The 20,399-nt window shown below is 45.7% G+C and overlaps 1 protein-coding gene across 2 annotated transcripts in view; it reads right to left on the reverse strand.

Annotated features, from left to right (window-relative positions):
* The window catches only part of LOC149433837 (uncharacterized), a 190,931-nt gene extending 178,284 nt beyond the window's left edge, over positions 1-12,647 (reverse strand). For both annotated transcript variants that reach the window (XM_089664378.1, XM_089664379.1), the window contains exon 1: positions 12,465-12,647. The gene's annotated coding sequence lies outside the window, so the exon portion shown is untranslated. The remainder of the gene's footprint in view (positions 1-12,464) is intronic.
* Between the last annotated feature and the right edge of the window lie 7,752 nt (positions 12,648-20,399).

A 20,399-nucleotide genomic window follows, 5' to 3' on the forward strand; every position in this document is an offset into this window, starting at 1 on the left:
ACTATCTGGGAAGTGGGAACACAGCTGTGAGGGGAAAAATTCTCTCAGCCAGGAGAGTAGCTGTGAGGCAGGGCAGCACTAAAGGGAGTGACAGGTCTCCTCAGCCAATCGTAGGAGAGAATCTGGGAACACCTGAGGTAACTGCTGTGAGGTGAGTGACAAGCTCTCCCAGCCAATTACTGGAGAGTAGATGGGAGGTGTGATGGCTGTGAGGTGAGTTACAGGTTTCCTCAGCCAATCGCAGGAGAGGAACTAGGAAACTTGAACATCTGTGCGGTAAATGACACACTCCTTTCAGCCAATCCAAGGAGAGTATTTGGGAGGTGGAAACACCTGAGGTAACAGGTGACAATCTCTCTCAGCCAATCACAGGAGAGTATTTGGGAGGCGGGAACACCTGAGTTAACAGGTGACAATCTCAGCCAATCACAGGAGAGTATTTGGGAGGCGTGCACACCTGAGGTAACAGGTGACAATCTCAGCCAATCACAGGAGAGTATTTAGGAGGTGGGAACACCTGAGGTAACACGTGACAAGCTCTCTCAGCCTATCACAGAAGAGTATTTGGGAGGTGGGAACACCTGAGGTAACAGGTGACAAGCTCTCTCAGCCTATCACGGAAGAGTATTTAGGAGGTGGGAACACCTGAGGTAACAGGTGACAAGCTCTCTCAGCTAATTACTGGAGGTGGGACAGCTCCTGAAGGAAATGGTGAGTCTCCACTCAGCCAATCACAGGAGAAGAAATGGAAGGTGCAAAACGCCTGTCAGACGATTGGCAAACTGTCTCAGCCAATAACAGGAGAGGAGCTGGAAGACCTAAGTAACAGCTCTGAGTTGTATACTATAGTTAGTTTGGCTGAAAAAAACAAAAGTCCATCCAGTTCAGCCAAAAATAAAAAAGTTATATTCCTACACCCACAGTTGATCCAGAGGAAGGCAAAAAAAAACCAGCAAAGCACGATCCAATTTGCTCCTGCAGGGGAAAAAATTCTTTCCTGATCCTCCGAGAGGCAATCGGATATTCCCTGGATCAACTTTATCTATAAATTTTATATTCTGTGTATCCAAGAAAGAATCCAGGACTTTCCTACAGCAATCCACTGAGCTGGCCAGAACCAACTCTTGAGGGACTCTATTCCACATTCTCACAGCTCTTACTGTGAAGAAACCTTTCCGTGTTTGGAGATTAAATCTCTTTTCCTCCAGACGTGAAGAGCGCCCCCTTGTCCTCTGTGATGTCCTCAGGGGGAATAACTACACCGAGTTCACTATATGAGCCACTGATGTATTTATACATGGAGATCATATCCCCCCTTATGTATTATACATGGAGATCATATCCCCCCTTATGTATTATACATGGAGATCATATCCCCCTTATGTATTATACATGGAGATCATATCCCCCCTTATGTATTATACATGGAGATCGTATCCCCCCTTGTGTATTATACATGGAGATCGTATCCCCCCTTGTGTATTATACATGGAGATCGTATCCCCCCTTGTGTATTATACATGGAGATCGTATCCCCCCTTGTGTATTATACATGGAGATCGTATCCCCCCCTGTGTATTATACATGGAGATCGTATCCCCCCCTTATGTATTATACATGGAGATCGTATCCCCCCCTTATGTATTATACATGGAGATCGTATCCCCCCCTTATGTATTATACATGGAGATCATATCCCCCCCTTATGTATTATACATGGAGATCATATCCCCCCTTATGTATTATACATGGAGATCATATCCCCCCTTATGTATTATACATGGAGATCATATCCCTCCCTTATGTATTATACATGGAGATCATATCCCTCCCTTATGTATTATACAAGGAGATCATATCCCCCCTTATGTATTATACAAGGAGATCATATCCCCCCTTATGTATTATACATGGAGATCATATCCCCCCGTATGTATTATACATGGAGATCATATCCCCCCGTATGTATTATACATGGAGATCATATCCCCCCTTATGTATTATACATGGAGATCGTATCCCCCCCTTATGTATTATACATGGAGATCATATCCCCCCTTATGTATTATACATGGAGATCATATCCCTCCCTTATGTATTATACATGGAGATCATATCCCCCTTATGTATTATACATGGTGATCATACCCCCCCTTATGTATTATACATGGTGATCATATCCCCCCTTATGTATTATGCATGGAGATCATATCCCCCTTATGTATTATAAATGGAGATCATATCCCCCTTATGTATTATACATGGAGATCATATCCCCCCGTATGTATTATACATGGAGATCATATCCCCCCTTATGTATTATACATGGAGATCGTATCCCCCCCTTATGTATTATACATGGAGATCATATCCCCCCTTATGTATTATACATGGAGATCATATCCCCCTTATGTATTATACATGGAGATCATATCCCTCCCTTATGTATTATACATGGTGATCATATCCCTCCCTTATGTATTATACATGGAGATCATATCCCCCCTTATGTATTATACATGGAGATCATACCCCCCCGTATGTATTATACATGGAGATCATATCCCCCTTATGTATTATACATGGAGATCATATCCCCCCGTATGTATTATACATGGAGATCATATCCCCCCTTATGTATTATACATGGAGATCGTATCCCCCCCTTATGTATTATACATGGAGATCATATCCCCCCTTATGTATTATACATGGAGATCATATCCCTCCCTTATGTATTATACATGGAGATCATATCCCCCCTTATGTATTATACAGTTGCAAGAAAAAGTATGTGAACCCCTTGGGATTACATGGAGTTTAGCATGAATTGGGCATAAAATGTGCTCTGAATGTCATCTAAGTCACAACAATAGAAGAACACAGTCTGCTGAACATAATACTACACAAACATTAGATGTTGCCATGGTTTAATTGCACATAACATGTAAACATTCACAGTGCAGGGAGGAAAAAGTATGTGAAGCCCTAGCTTAATGACTTCTCCCAGAGCTAATTGGAGCCAGGAGGGAGCCAACCTTGACTCCAATCAGTGTGATGATATTGGATGTGTTGCTGACAGCTGTCCTGCCCTTAAAAAACACACACCTGTTTTGGGTTTACTGGTTTCAAGAAGCACTGTCTGATGTGGACCATGCCTCGCAGAAAAGAGCTCTCAGAAGACCTACGATCAAGAATTGTTGACTTGCATGAAGCTGGAAAGGGTTACAAAAGTATCTCCAAAAGCCTTGATGTTCATGTGTCCACGGTAAGACAGACTGTCTACAAATGGAGAAAGTTTAGCACTGTTGCTACTCTCCCTAGGCATGGTCGTCCTGTAAAAATGACTGCAAGAGCACAGCGCAGAATGCTGCATGAGGTAAAGAAGAATCCCAGAGTGTCAGCTAAAGACCTACAGAAATCTCTGGCACATGCTAACATTTTTGTTGACACATCTACAATAAGGAAAACATTAAACAAGAATGGAGTACATGGGAGGACACCACGGAGGAAGCCATTGCTGTCCAAAAAGAATATTGCAGCACGTTTGAAGTTTGCAAAAGAGCACCTGGATGTTCCACAGCACTACTGGCAAAATATACTGTGGATAGATGAAACCAAGATTGAGTTGTTTGGGAAGAACACACAACACTATGTGTGGAGAAAAAAAGGCACAGCACACCAACATCAAAACCTCATCCCCACTGTAAAACATGGCGGAGGGAGCATCATGGTTTGGGGCTGCTTTGCTGCCTCAGGGCCTGGATGGATTGTTGTCATTGATGGGAAAATGAATTCCAGAGTGTATCAAGACATTTTGCAGGAAAACGTACGACCATCTGTCCGCCAACTGAAGCTCTGCAGAGGATGGGTGATGCAACAGGACAATGACCCAAAGCATACAAGTAATTCAACAAAACAATGGCTGCAACAGCACAGAATACACCTTCTGGAGTGGCCCAGTCAGAGTCCTTACCTCAACCCGATTGAAATGCTGTGGCATGACCTAAAGAGAGCGATTCACACCAGACATCCCAAGAATATTGCTACACTGAAACAGTTTTGTGAAGAGGAGTGGTCCAAAATTACTCCAGATCGTTGTGCAGGTCTGATCTGCAACTACAGGAAACGTTTGGTTGAGGTTATTGCTGCCGAAGGAGGGTCAACCAGTTATTAAGTCCAAAGGTTCACATACTTTTTCCTCCCTGCACTGTGAATGTTTACATGTTATGTGCAATTAAACCATGGCAACATCTAATGTTTGTGTAGTATTATGTTCAGCAGACTGTGTTCTTCTATTGTTGTGACTTAGATGATGTTCAGAGCACATTTTATGCCCAATTCATGCAAAACTCCACGTAATCCAAAGGGGTTCACATACTTTTTCTTGCAACTGTACATGGAGATCATATCCCCCCCCCCCTTAATCTCCTCTTCTCAAGAGAGAATAAATTCAGTTCCTCTAATCTTTCTTTATAGCTGATCTCCTCCAAAATTCAAGTATACCACGTCCACCGCCACCCCTCTGTTCAAGTATACCACGACCAGCGCCACCCCTCTGTCCAAGTATACCACGTCCACCGCCACCCCTCTGTCCAAGTATACCACGTCCACCGCCACCCCTCTGTCCAAATATACCACGACCACCGCCACCCCTCTGTCCAAGTATACCACGTCCACCGCCACCCCTCTGTCCAAGTATACCACGACCACCGCCACCCCTCTGTCCAAGTATACCACGTCCACCGCCACCCCTCTGTCCAAGTATACCACGTCCACCGCCACCCCTCTGTCCAAGTATACCACGTCCACCGCCACCCCTCTGTCCAAGTATACCACGTCCACCGCCACCCCTCTGTCCAAGTATACCACGTCCACCGCCACCCCTCTGTCCAAGTATACCACGTCCACCGCCACCCCTCTGTCCAAGTATACCACGTCCACCGCCACCCCTCTGTCCAAGTATACCACGTCCACCGCCACCCCTCTGTCCAAGTATACCACGTCCACCGCCACCCCTCTGTCCAAGTATACCACGTCCACCGCCACCCCTCTGTCCAAGTATACCACGTCCACCGCCACCCCTCTGTCCAAGTATACCACGTCCACCGCCACCCCTCTGTTCAAGTATACCACGACCAGCGCCACCCCTCTGTCCAAGTATACCACGTCCACCCCTCTGTCCAAGTATACCACGTCCACCGCCACCCCTCTGTCCAAGTATACCACGTCCACCGCCACCCCTCTGTCCAAGTATACCACGTCCATCGCCAACCCTCTGTCCAAGGTTTTGCTCACCTCCTCACAAAAAGAAATCAGATTTGTTTGACAACTTCTGTCTTTCGTAAATCCATGCTGTCTGTTGCTTAAAATATTTTTTTCCAGCAAGAATATCTCTACTGGTAATTGCGCGGTCGTGCAATGCTGCACCCAAACAAAATGTATGTCCTTTTTTTCACACAAATAGAGCTTTCTTTTGGTGGTGTTTGAACACCTCTGTGGCTTTTAATTTTTGCGCTATAAACAAAAACAGACCACACATTTTGAAAAAAAAATATATTTTTCACTTTTGGTTATAAAAAAATATCCAATAAACTCAAAGTTAGTCATAAATGTAGGTTAAAATGTATTCTGCTCCATATCTTTGGTAACAATAAATCTCAATACGGGTATAATAATAGGTTTGTGTGAAAGGTATAACATCTACAAACTATGGTATATATATTGGAATTTACACAGCTTTTACTTTCTGACTGCCTATCACATTTCTTGAGGTGCTAAAATGCCAGGGCAGTACAACCCCCCCCCCCCCCCCCCAAATGACCCCTTTTTTGGAAAGTAGACACCCCAAGGATTTTGCAGAGAGGCATGTTGCATCCATGATACATTTTATTTTTTGCCACAAATCATTTGAATATGACAATTTTTTTTCTCTTACACATAGTTGTCACTTTGATATATTGCTCATTCATGCCAGGGGTAGATGTGGAATTACACCCCAAAACACATTCTCCTACTTCTCCCGAGTATGGGGGCACCACATGTGAGAGACTTCTTGGCAGCCTAGCTACATACAAGCCCACAAAATCCAATGGCCCCCTCCAGGCTTTCAAAGGGCATATTTCCTCATATCACTTCCCCACTACCTATCAAAGTTTCGGAGGCTCTAAAATGCCAGGATAGTACAAACCCCCCAAATGACCTCTTTTTGGAAAGTAGACACCCCAAGGAATTTGATAAGAGGCAGGGTGAGTATTTTACAGATAACATTTTCGTCACAGGGTTTTGAAAACAGAAACTAAAAAAGAAAAAATACATTTTTTTGTGTTCTTTCTTCATTTTCCAAAAACATGTGGCAACAAATGAGATCTGCAATATACTCACCATGCCTCTTAGTAAATACATTGGGGTGTCCATTTTCCAAAAAGGGGTTATTTGAAGGGGGGGGGGGGTTGCTTCTACTATCCGGGCATTTCAGGGCCAACATTAGATACTTATGCCACACATCACCCACTCTTGAAGACCAAGCCTTTTCTGACACTTTTTTGTTCACATGAAATATCAGTTTTTTTGCTAGAAAATGACTTCGAACCCCCAAACATTATATATTCTTTAAAGCAGAGGCTCTAGAGAATAAAACGGTGGGTGTTGACATTTTTTACGTCACACAGTATTTGCGCAGCGATTTTTCAAACGCATATCTTTTGGGAAAAATACACTTTTTAGAATTTTAATGCACAAAAACACAATAGATTGCCCAATTGTTAGATAAAATATAAAAGATGATGTGACGCTGAGTAAATAGATACCCAACATGACATGCTTTAAAATTGCGCATGGCAACAAAGTTCATACATTTTTATTATCGATAGGCAACGCTATAAAAGCCTTTACAGGTCACCAATTTATATTTACACAGAAGTTCTGGTGGTGGAGGAGTACTGTGGATGTTCTGAAGTCCGTTACCAGCGTATAGAGGTATCAAGATCACACAGACGGCCAACTTACTGCAGGAGAGTGCTGCAACACCCAATGTGCTATTTGACCTACCATTCAAGATGGTCATGGTAAATGATGTGGTGAGTGGGGTAAATTATGGTGGTAAATTATGAAGTGAGTGGGGTAAATTATGGTGGTAAATTATGTGATGAGTGGGGTAAATTATGGTGGTAAATTATGTGGTGAGTGGGGTAAATTATGGTGGTAAATTATGTGGTGAGTGGGGCTCTGGAGGGGGAGCACTAATTGGAGCACTTCACACAGAGGATTGCTATGGATTAGAAGATTAACTATTGTATCACCGGGTATTCACATTGGATGCGGATGGGGATTTTTTTTCCATATTGGAATTTTTATTTGTTTGCACATTGATTGGGACTTTAATATACATACATATTGTCTTTTGCATACAAGTTCACTGTACATATATCTTGTTGGTATTTTTACTATTATTTATTTTATAGCACAATTGTTGGTTGAGCACGCTGAGTATATATATTGGTTCCCTATTTATGATTTACTGTAGTCACTGGGCAGGAGGGATATATTTGTCCTCGCATAGGGCATTGTAGTATGTGCACATTTGTGGGGACCCTATATGTAGTAGGGTATTTAGTTTATTTATTATTTACTGTACTAATGGCACTGGTCAGGAAGGGGTTAACATCTTGGGCGATCAAAGGGTTAACTGTGTGCTGTTTGTGTTTTACTATGGGGCTGTGTATGTGCTTTCTATTGTAAGCACTCTGTATGGCTCTGCTATGCAGAGCCATACAAAGCAGTGTGGTGGAGCCGACAGGGTAGAGATCTGTATTGTACACATACAGTTCTCTCCCCCTGTCGTTATTACTCTGTGATCACTGGGTGTCAGCGAGTAATCACCGCCCGGGACCTGGTGATTGACAGCTGAGGCCACGCACCCCTACATGGAAATGCGAAATCATATATATATATATATATATAAATATGTGATTTCGCACACCCCTGCCGCCCTGCAACAGTATTTTTGCTGTAGGGCAGCGGGAAAGTGTTTAATTTTAGTCAATTTTAGTCGTCTACAATTGTTTTAGTTTCAGTTGTATTTTAGTCATCTGCAAAAGTTTTACTTTTAGTCATCTGCATCAGTGTGTGGATTATAAGAATCGCCTCTTTTTATCAACTCCCCTCTCTCTCTCCTCTCTCATTGACAATAGAGGTAAATATCACACTAAGACTCCCCTACGGGCAGGACCCCGACGTAAGGATGCCCTATAAAACCCACACTGGACTGACTGGATCAGTCATTGGTTGTAGGTGGGTAGTTGTGTGGGTGGGTAGGGAGATGTCCCTCCAGTCAGTTGTGCCCAATGGTGGATACTGGTGGTGAACCCTTTTAGGGTTTGGGCTTCTGCCTTTCTGGTACGGCCTTAAGGTCATTTGCACACATAGAATTGGAATAATAGGAAAGAAGGAGCGCCCAATGTCCAGAAGAATGCACTTTTGCTGGTAGATTAAGAGGCATTTATTGAGATTATCAACAAGTACATCAAACCAATGCATTTCGGGAGAAAAGACTTTTCCTTCTTCAGGGTTGTTGCTGCACACTATTAAATGGAGAAGATGACCCCACCGGTTATACATTTTCCAGGTTTTGTAAGAAAATTGACAGAGTGACGGCTGTTATCGCTGCCCCTGGAACGACAGCTGTCACTCTGCCAATTTTCTTCCAAAACACTGGACAGGCATTGTATAGGGCAACCTTATGCTGAGGTGTGTGGTATCCTGTCAAAGGACACCACCAGACACCTCAGAAAATAGGCAGAGAAGGCATCTTCACAGCGCCCCTCTATGGAGGATGCTTAGACACGTGCCTACTCTGCCTAAATCCGACCCTGAACATAGGTTTAGGAAGTCCTGTCAATAGCAGTAAATACTATTCACTGCTATTGTGTCAGGGACAGCGCACAGGTGTGTGTCGTCTCGGGGCTTCGGTCGGCTCCGTTCGCGGCCGGTTAGCGGGTGCGCAGTCGCGTGCACGCATGCATACCAGCATTTTGCCACCGGCGGGCTATTTAAACTTTGATGAGACTCTGCCACATTGCCATTTTGTTTCTATTCTGTGCTGATACCAAGATGGTGGCCTGTGTGCTTCCTGTATTGCGGTTGACGTCCCCAGCGTACTCTACGCGTTACATCACATGTCGTAGAGTACGCTGGGGACGTCAAGCCGCAATACAGGAAGCACACGGGCTGCCATCTTGTATAAGAAAACAGCATTCGAACACACAAGAGTTTATCCTTCAGTGTCCCAGTTGGACACTATCAAATGTGAGTGGAAATCTTTGTATTTTAACAAAGGTGTTTTATTTACAATACTACACTATGAGGAGTATCTTTTTCATATGTATGGAGTGGAGTTGGAGGAGATAGTAAGCTGACGGTGGAAGAGCAGTTACATCTATATACCTACCCGGTCAAAAGGGAAAAGCGCAGTTAGACCTGGAATATAGGTCAGACATTAAGGTGAGCACAATAGTGTGTCGGGGGTGTGTGGACACTGAAGAGGGACACTATTGCACTTCGGTTGGATTTGAATATCACATGACGCCCGGCAGTATTAAAGGCACAATTCACTATAAAAACTGTTTGATAATAGCGTACGGGGAATTTCAAACAGAGCGTACAGCAAGTTCACCCCGTGGATGTATGAGTGATTTATGATGAATTTGGAACTTAATATGTTCTCATTTTTTTGATGGACATATGTTTAATTTTGGATCATTTCAACGCACATTTAGGCACATGCGTTTGTCACTTATGACACAAGGATTCACACATTTTTGTATGTATGTTTGGTATTGGAGTATATCTGTTTCCTACACACAATGATATATGTTTATGGTGTACATCTACTTATGACACTAGTATATTACAGTATTATTTGTGCGCTGCATAGACACTTTTTCATAGTGTATGTTTCATTCTCCTCTTGCGTCGGGTTTCCCTTTTCTGAATCTTATGCTTCTCGTCATCCCATGCAATGTCCCGACTCCATTCACAGATGTAGCAGAGATCCTTCCTCTAGGGTCATCATATGACAACCTTCAGTCCTGGTCGGAGGGATTCCAGCCTTTCCAGGTTTCTTTTAGCTTCATCTGACAGACGATTGTTCCTGATCCTAGAAGAGAGGATAGAAATGGTCATCAGATCAATCTCATTTCTTTTATTTGCTGAGGTGTAATAATGAGAAATGTATGATGATTATTATTGTTTTTTATATTTTATTCACAGGCTTAATTACTGCACTCCAGATCATAAAGAACCTCCTGTCAAAAGTCTGTAGAACTATTTATACATATACTACATTAGCCAATCAGGTTCTGGCTTTCCTAATGCTATAGCAGGTCAGACGGTGTATAGGAGGCCCTGAACATGTAGAAAATGACTGATTATATGAATCCCTGGGACTACAACTGTATTTCTCCATCTATATTCATTTATATCAGAGGATTGTTCTTCATAATACACCGAAACCCACACAGACTGATGGGCAGAGACACAAAATGACATGATGATGAACACTGATTGGTGGACATAAATTGGGAGGATGAACACACATACATGGACAGACAGACAGGCAGCTGGGGGTATTTTGGGTAAAATAAAATTGCATGGCTAAATCACCAATCCCTGTTTTCATCAGAGATATGAACATAAGACCAAGTATAAGTAGGTTCAGTTTAGCCTCCAACAAAAAGAAAAACAATACAAGCACAAAGACTAGAGCTATGAGTGTTTTTATTGAAAAGTGCAATATATGAAATAATAATCCACTCACGTGCTCCACATAGATAACATGCCTGCAACAGCCTGAGAAAGAATCCCCGCATGCCCCGGTCAGAGCTGTAACTGGTGCATCTCCTGCTGCTAAACTCTCCCAGACTGCTCGTGCATTCCATGTCACATGACAGGGCGGGGTCAGCGCATGCTGAAGCGCACAGAAGTTGCCAACTGTCTGCAGAGTCAATAGCTAAAGACCTCCAAACTTGGTGTGGCCTTCAGATGAGCCCAACAACAGTGCGTAGAGAGCTTCATGGAATGGGTTTCCATGGCCGAGCAGCTGCATCCAAGCCTTCCATCACCAAGTGCAATGCAAAGTGTCAGATGCCGTGGTGTAAAGCACGCCGCCACTGGACTCTAGAGCAGTGGACACATGTTCTCTGGAGTGACCAATCATGCTTCTCTGTCTGGCAATTCGATGGCTATGTCTGGGTTTGGCGGTGGCCAGGAGAACGGTACTTGCCTGACATCATTGTGCCAAGTGTAAGGTTTGGTGGAGGGGGGATTATGGTGTGGGGTTGTTTTTCAGGGGTTGGGCTTGGCCCCCTAGTTCCAGTGAATGGAACTCTTAAGATGACATTTTGGACAATTTCATGCTCCTAACTTTGTGGGAGGAGTTTGGGGATGGCCCCTTCCTGTTCCAACATGACTGCACACCAGTGCACAAAGCACGGTCCATAAAGACATGGAGGAGCCATTTATTATCACAGAGCTGTTTGGCTCCTTTTTAAATCCTAATGATAACAGAAATCACCCAAATAGACCTGAGCAAAAGTTTCCCTCCCCTGGAATGTTCGGCCTTGGTACAGACACACAAGGGGACACACAGGTTACAATGGCAAATAATAGGTAATGGAAGTCTTGTATATGCCAGTCAGTACTGTTCAATCACTTATTAAGGAGTGGAAAATTCAGGGAATACCAGGCCAAGGTCAGGTAGACCAAGTAACAGCAGCCACAACTGCCAGAATAATTATTTGGGAAACAAAGAAAAACTCCCACGTAACCTCAGGAGACATACAGGCTGCTGTGTAAAAAGATGGTGTGTTTTTTGTTTTTTTAAGAAGCACAATGGGAAAATACTTGAACAAAAGAGACGTGCGTGGTCAAGTTGCCAGAAAGAAGCCTTTACTGCACCAATACCACAAAAAAGCCCAGTGAGGCGTGTCAAGGTGTTGTCATTTATATTGTAACCGGGCTTTTTTGTGGCATTGGCGCAGTAAAGACTTCTTTCTGGCAACTCGACCATGCAGCTCGTTTTTGTTCATGTATTGTCTATGGTCACTGTTTTTAATGCACTCATTTTTTCTTTATCCTCCCCTGTATCTGTATGATGTCATGTTTTTCTCTTTCATTGTAATTTCCTTCTATCCTTTCTGCAAGACAGGCACTGAAATGAGGAAAGAAATTTTACTCTATATCACTATATATACCGAATTCTTCCACATTGTATAGTTTGCCGGAACGTCCTGCATACAAGAAAAATATTCATGATTGCAAAGTGTTTGGTGAGTTCAATTATCTGATGGAAAAATATCTGCAGTGATTGTCTCTGCTCTGTTCAGGCCAGGCATAGAGGTCTCAGGAAGATTTCAATGGAAACTCTCCCAGAATATGATTGTCTCAGTCAGTCCTGTTATACTCACTGTAATTCCTCTATCCGGCTTGTTGTCAGAGCCGCCATCAGATCCCTGAAATGAGGACCCTCCAGATTGTTCCCAGACAGGTTCAGTGTCCTCAGTGTCAGGTTATTTCTTATTCCAGATGCCAGGTGGGGGCAGGAACTGTCTGTCAGGTGATTATTATACAAACTGTAGAAGAAGAGAAGAATGTTACCAGAAGAAAATGAATCCCCCCTCCCCCCCAGGAATGAATGGAACTATTCTCTACATGGATGGAACTCATTTCTCTTTATTGGAATCATTTATATTCGATCACTTTATAAATCTCCTGGAAATAGAATTTTATAAGACAAATGTTATAATGGAGTAGACCCCCCAATATTGTCCTCCATGTGTAGAGACGGTGATATCTCCATACACAGGATGAGCACAGAATACCACTGACATGACTCGTATTGTGCTATCATCTCCTTGTGTATGGAGCATGAATGGGATCAGCAGACAGTGTGAGGCCGGAATCAGCATTGCTAGTGATTGGACGGGAGGATTGTATCTGATATTCTATTTATCTCTGCTGATCAGAGCTCTGTACTCATAGGACGTCATGGCGCTAGGTAACAAATGTTCAGTAATGGGGAGATCTTCCGGAACTGAATAGCACGCCAGATGAAAGGAATTTGTTTGATGCCCTGATCACTCATTGCATTAAGATCAGATTCTCCCATGTATGAGCATCTTTAATGTCATCTATTTATACAGATACCAAAATAAATGTAGTGTTACTAAACCCCGGACCCCGCATTCACTATATCCGCTCTCCCTGGACCCCGCGTTCACTATATTCGCTCTCCCCGGACCCTGCATTCACTATATCCGCTCTCCCCGGACCCTGCATTCACTATATCAGCTTTCCCCGAACCCTGCATTCACTATATCCGCTCTCCCCGAACCCTGCATTCACTATATCCGCTCTACCCGGACCCTGCATTCACTATATCCACTCTCCCCGGACCCTGCATTCACTATATCCGCTCTCCCCGTACCCCGCATTCACTATATCCGCTCTCCCCGGACCCCGCATTCACTATATCCGCTCTCCCTGGACCCTGCATTTACTATATCCTCTTTCCCCGGACCCCGCATTCACTATATTCGGTCTCCCCAGACCATGCATTCACTATATCCGCTCTCCCCAGACCCCGCATTCACTATATCCGCTCTCCCCGGACTCTGCATTCACTATATCCGCTCTCCCTGGACCCTGCATTCACTATATCCTCTTTCCCCGGACCCCGCATTCACTATATTCGGTCTCCCCAGACCCCGCATTCCCTATATTCGGTCTCCCTGGACCCTGCATTCACTATATCCACTCTCCCCGGACCCCGCATTCACTATATCCGCTCTCCCCGAACCCTGCATTCACTGCATCCGCTCTCCCCGAACCCTGCATTCACTATATCCGCTCTCCCCGGACCCTGCATTCACTATATCCACTCTCCCCGGACCCTGCATTCACTATATCCGCTCTCCCCAGACCCCGCATTCACTATATCCGCTCTCCCCAGACCCCGCATTCACTATACTCGGTCTCTCCAGACCCTGCATTCACTATATCCGCTCTCCCTGGACCCTGCATTCACTATATCCACTCTCCCCAGACCCCGCATTCACTATATCCGGTCTCCCCAGACCCTGCATTCACTATATCCGCTTTCCCCGGACCCCGCATTCACTATATTCGGTCTCCCCAGACCCTGCATTCACTATATCCGCTCTCCCCGGACCCCGAATTCACTATATCCGCTCTCCCTGGACCCTGCATTCACTATATCCGCTCTCCGCAGAACCCTCATTCACTATAGCTTTTCTCCCCGGACTCCGCATTCATTATATCCGCTCTCTCCGGACCCTGCATTCACTATATCCACTCTCCCCTGACCCTGCATTCACTGTATTCACTCTCCCCGGACCCTGCATTATATCTGGTCTCCTACAGTACACACAACATGGAAATGCAATTATTTTAGTAAATATAAACTGTTAAATACCTTTTTGATTTCTATCTGTGTCCAGCAGAGCAATGGTTAAATCTTGTAGGAGGAGTTTTCTCTCTGCTCTAGGAGGATGCAGAACCCTTGATCTCTGTCCAGACAGCGCTGATTAGCCCTGTGCTGATCACATGTACCCTCCCAAGGAAAAAAAAACCCTCTAGCAATACACACTAAACTGAGCATGAGCAGAATGCTTACGGTTCAGTCTGTCTCATCAGAAGATAAGAGATGGTCGCTTGAAAAAGTGGAGGAACAGAGCAGAAAGGATCAATCGGCCTTTATACACAATGCAGAGGATTAACCCCTTAGGTTCCACAGTGAGTATCACAAGCATGCTTTACTGCATCTACAGACTGATTGTACTGTTGTGGGTTTAGTAACACTTTAATCTCTCCCCGGACCCCGCATTCACTATATCCCTTCTCCCAGAACCCTGCATTCACTATAGCCGTTCTCCCCGGACCCTGCATTCACTATATCCCCTCCTCCCGGACCCCGCATTCACTATATCCCCTCTCCCCGGACCCTGCATTCACTATATCCCCTCCTCCCGGACCCTGCATTCACTATATCTTCTCTCCCCGGACCTTGCATTCACTATATCCGCTCTCCCCGGACCCTGCATTCACTATATCTCCTCTCCCCGGACCCCGCTTTCACTATATCCGCTCTCCCCGGACCCCGCATTCACTATATCCCCTCTCCCCGGACCCCGCATTCACTATATCCGGTCTCCCCAGACCCCGCATTCACTATATCCGGTCTCCCCGGACCCTGAATTCACTGTATCTGTTCTCCCCGGACCCCGCATTCACTATATCCGCTCTCCCCGGACCCTGCATTCACTATATCTCCTCTCCCCGGACCCCGCTTTCACTATATCCGCTCTCCCCGGACCCCGCATTCACTATATCCCCTCTCCCCGGACCCCGCATTCACTATATCCGGTCTCCCCAGACCCCGCATTCACTATATCCGGTCTCCCCGGACCCTGAATTCACTGTATCTGTTCTCCCCGGACCCCGCATTCACTATATCTGCTCTCCCCGGACACTGCATTCACTATATCCCCTCTCACCGGACTCCGCATTCACTATATCCCCTCTCCCCGGACCCTGCATTCACTATATCCCCTCTCCCAGGACTCCGCATTCACTATATCCCCTCTCCCCGGACCCTGCATTCACTATATCCCCTCTCCCCGGACCCTGCATTCACTATATCCGTTCTCCCCGGACCCTGCATTCACTATATCCCCTCCTCCCGGACCCTGCATTCACTGTATCTGCTCTCCCCGGACCCCGCATTCACTGTGTCCCCTCTCCCCGAACCCCGCATTCACTATATCCCTTCTCCCCAGACCCTGCTTTCACTATATCCGCTCTCCCCGGACCCCGCATTCACTATATCCCCTCTCCCCGGACCCCGCATTCACTATATCTGGTCTCCTACAGTACACACAAGATGGAATGGCAATTATTTTAGTAAATATAAACTATTAAATACCTTTTCTCATCAGCAGTATATAGCAGTCTTTTGATTTCTATCAGTGTCCAGCAGAGCAATGGTTGAATCTTGTAGGAGAAGTTTTCTTTCTGCTCTTGGAGGATGCAGAACCCTTGATCTCTGTCCAGACAGCGCTGATTAGCCCTGTGCTGATCACATGCACCCTCCCAAGGAAAAAAAAAACCTCTAGTAATACAAACTGAACTGAGCATTTACAGAATGCCTACGGTTCAGTCTGTCTCATCAGAAGATAAGAGGTGGTTGCTTGAAAAAGGGGAGGAACAAAGCAGAAAGGATCAATCAGCCTTTTTACACAATGCAGAGGATTAACCCCTTAGGTTCCACAGTGAGTATCACAATCATGCTTTACTGCATCTACAGACTGATTGTACTGTTGTGGGTTTAGTAACACTTTAATGTTTATATTTTATAGTCTATAACCTGTCGATATTTGATCCACTTATGGCCAGCTGTAGAAACATCTAATTTATTGCTGATAACAGAGTTAGAGAAGATCCGAAGATTTAGACAATTGAATGTTAATCTGTCCCAGAATATGATTGTCTCAGTCAGTCCTGTTATACTCACTGTAATTCCTCTATCCGGCTTGTTGTCAGAGCCGCCATCAGATCCCTGAAATGAGGACCCTCCAGATTGTTCCCAGACAGGTTCAGTGTCCTCAGTGTCGGGTTATTTCTTACTACAGATGCCAGGTGGGGGCAGGAACTGTCTGTCAGGTGATTAGAGGACAATCTGTAGAAGAAGAGAAGAATGTTACCAGAAGGAAATGACCCCCCCCCCCAGGAATGAATGGAACTATTCTCTACATGGATGGAACTAATTTCTCTTTATTGGAATCATTTATATTCGATCACTTTATAAATCTCCAGGAAATAGAATTTTATAAGACAAATGTTATAATGGAGTAGACCCCCCAATATTGTCCTCCATGTGTAGAGACGGTGATATCTCCATACACAGGATGAGCACAGAATACCACTGACATGACTCGTATTGTGCCATCATCTCCTTGTGTATGGAGCATGAATGGGATCAGCAGACAGTGTGAGGCCGGAATCAGCATTGCTAGTGATTGGACGGGAGGATTGTATCTGATATTCTACTTATCTCTGTTGATCAGAGCTCTGTACTCATAGGACGTCATGGCGCTAGGTAACAAATGTTCAGTAATGGGGAGATCTTCCGAAACTGAATAGCACGCAAGATGAAGAGAATTTGTTTGATGTTCTAATCACTCATTGCATTAAGATCAGATTCTCCCATGTATGAGCATCTTTAATGTCATCTATTTATACAGATACCAAACTAAATGTAGAGTGTTACTAAACCCCGGACCCGGCATTCCCTAAATCCGCTCTCCCCGGACCCCGCATTCACTATATCCGCTCTCCCCGGACCCCGCATTCACTATATCCGCTCTCCCCGGACCCCGCATTCACTATATCTGCTCTCCCCGGACCCCGCATTCACTATATCCGCTCTCCCCGGACCCCGCATTCACTATATCTGCTCTCCCCGGACCCCGCATTCACTATATCTGCTCTCCCCGGACCCCGCATTCACTATATCTGCTCTCCCCGGACCCCGCATTCACTATATCCGCTCTCCCCGGACCCCGCATTCACTATATCTGCTCTCCCCGGACCCCGCATTCACTATATCCGCTCTCCCCGGACCCCGCATTCACTATATCCGCTCTCCCCGGATCCCGCATTCACTATATCCGCTCTCCCCGGACCCCGCATTCACTATATCCGCTCTCCCCGTACCCCGCATTCACTATATCCGCTCTCCCCGGACCCCGCATTCACTGTATCAGTCTATCCTGAACTCAGCAGCCAGACTCATCCGCCTTACCAACCGCTCCACTTCTGCCACCCCCTCTGCCATTCCCTCCATTGGCTCCCGATTGCCCAACGCATTAAATTCAAACTACTAACACAGACGTACAAAGCCATTCATAACGCTGCCCCAAACTACCTCACCGACCTGATACCCAAATACCACCCTACCCGTAATCTTCGCTCCTCACAAGACCTCCTACTTTCTAGCTCCCTGGTCTCCACCTCACACGCCTGACTTCTCCAGGACTAACCGCATCCTCTGGAACTCACTACCCCAATCCATCAGACTGTCACCTACCCTCCTCACCTTTAGGCGCACCCTGAAAACCCATCTCTTCAGGGAAGCCTACCCCACCCTCACCTAACAGCCAATCTCTTCCACTCCATCCCCCACAGCCACTTCCTCCTGTACCACCATCCCCTCCCTCCTAAATTCTAAGCTCGAAAGAGCAGGGCCCTTGAACCCCTCGTCTTTTGTTTTGTTACTGTATTGTCTCATGTTCTGTCCCCCACTATAATGTACAGCGCTGAGCAAACCTTTTAGCACTATATAAATACTGTATAATAATAATAATATATCCACTCTCCCCGGACCCTGCATTCACTAGATCCGCTCTCCCCGGACCCTGCATTCACTGTATCCGCTCTCCCCGGACCCTGCATTCACTATATCCGCTCTTCCCGGACCCCGCATTCACTATATCCGCTCTTCCCGGACCCCGCATTCACTATATCCGCTCTCCCTGGACCATGCATTCACTGTATCCGCTTTCCCCGGACCCCGCATTCACTATATCCGCTCTCCCCGGACCCCGCATTCACTATATCAGCTCTGCCCGGACCCCGCATTCACTATATCCGCTCTGCCCGGACCCCGCATTCACTATATCCACTCTCTCGGACCCCGCATTCACTATATCTTCTCTCTCCGGACCCTGAATTCACTATATCCACTCTCCCAGGACCCTACACTCAATATATTTGCTCTCTTTGGACTCTGCATTCACTGTATCAGCTCTCTCCGGACCCCGCATTCACCATATCTGATCACCATGGACCCCGCATTCACTATATCCGCTCTGTCCGGACCCCGCATTCACTATATCCGCTCTGCCCGGACCCCGCATTCACAATATCCACTCTCCCGGACCCCGCATTCACTATATCTTCTCTCCCCGGACCCTGAATTCACTATATCCACTCTCCCAGGACCCTACACTCAATATATTTGCTCTCTTTGGACTCTGCATTCACTGTATCAGCTCTCTCCGGACCCCGCATTCACCATATCTGATCACCATGGACCCCGCATTCACTATATCCGCTCTGTCCGGACCCCGCATTCACTATATCCGCTCTGCCCGGACCCCGCATTCACTATATCCACTCTCCCGGACCCCGCATTCACTATATCTTCTCTCCCCGGACCCTGAATTCACTATATCCACTCTCCCAGGACCCTACACTCAATATATTTGCTCTCTTTGGACTCTGCATTCACTGTATCAGCTCTCTCCGGACCCCGCATTCACCATATCTGATCACCATGGACCCTGCATTCACTATATCTGGTTTACCCGGACACTGCATTCACTTTGTCTGCTCTCTCCGAACCCCGCATTCACTATATCCGCTCTCCCCGGACCCTGGATTCACTGTATGCGCTTTCCCCAGACCCTGAATTTACTACATCTGGTCTCCCCGGAACCTGCATTTACTATATCTGGTCTCCCAGGACCCTGCTTTCACTATATCCGCTCTCCCCAGACCCCGCATTCACTATATCCGCTCTCCCCGGACCCTGCATTCACTATATCTGGTCTCCCAGGACCCTGCATTCACTATGTCTGCTCTCCCCGGACCCTGCATTCACTATAACCGCTCTCCCAGGCACTGCATTTACTATATCCACTCTATCCAGACCCTGCACTAACAATATCCGCACTCCCCGGACCCTGCATTCTCTACATCCGCTCTCCCCGGACCCTGAATCCACTATATCAGCTCTCCCTTGACCCTGCATTCACTATATACGCTCTCCCCTAACCCATCAACGTGGAAATGCAATTACTTTAGTAAATATAAACTGCTATATCCCTTTTCTCATCAGCAGTATATAGCAGTCTTTTGACTTCTATCAGTGTCCAGCAGAGCAATGATTAAAGCTTGTAGGAGATTTTTTTTTGCTCTAGGAGGATGCAGAACCCTGATCTCTGTCTGGACAGCGCTGATTGGCCCTGTGCTGATTACATGCACCCTTCCAAGGAAAAAAAAACCTCTCTAGCAATACGCACTAAACTGAGCATGTGCAAAATGCCTATGGTTCAGTCTGTCTTATCAGAAGATAAGAGGTGGTTGCTTGCAAAATGGAGGAACAGAGCAGAAAGGAGCAATCAGCCTTTTTACACAATGCAGAGGATTAACCCCTTAGGTTCCACAGTGAGTATCACAAGCACGCTTTACTGCATCTACAGACTGATTGTACTGTTGTGGGTTTAGTAACACTTTAATGGTTACATTTTATAGTCTATAGG

The sequence above is a fragment of the Staurois parvus genome, unplaced genomic scaffold (genome assembly GCF_062004578.1).
Source record: "Staurois parvus isolate SC_StPar_1 unplaced genomic scaffold, SC_StPar_1.0 ptg001903l, whole genome shotgun sequence".
NCBI classification, from domain to species: Eukaryota; Metazoa; Chordata; class Amphibia; order Anura; family Ranidae; genus Staurois; species Staurois parvus.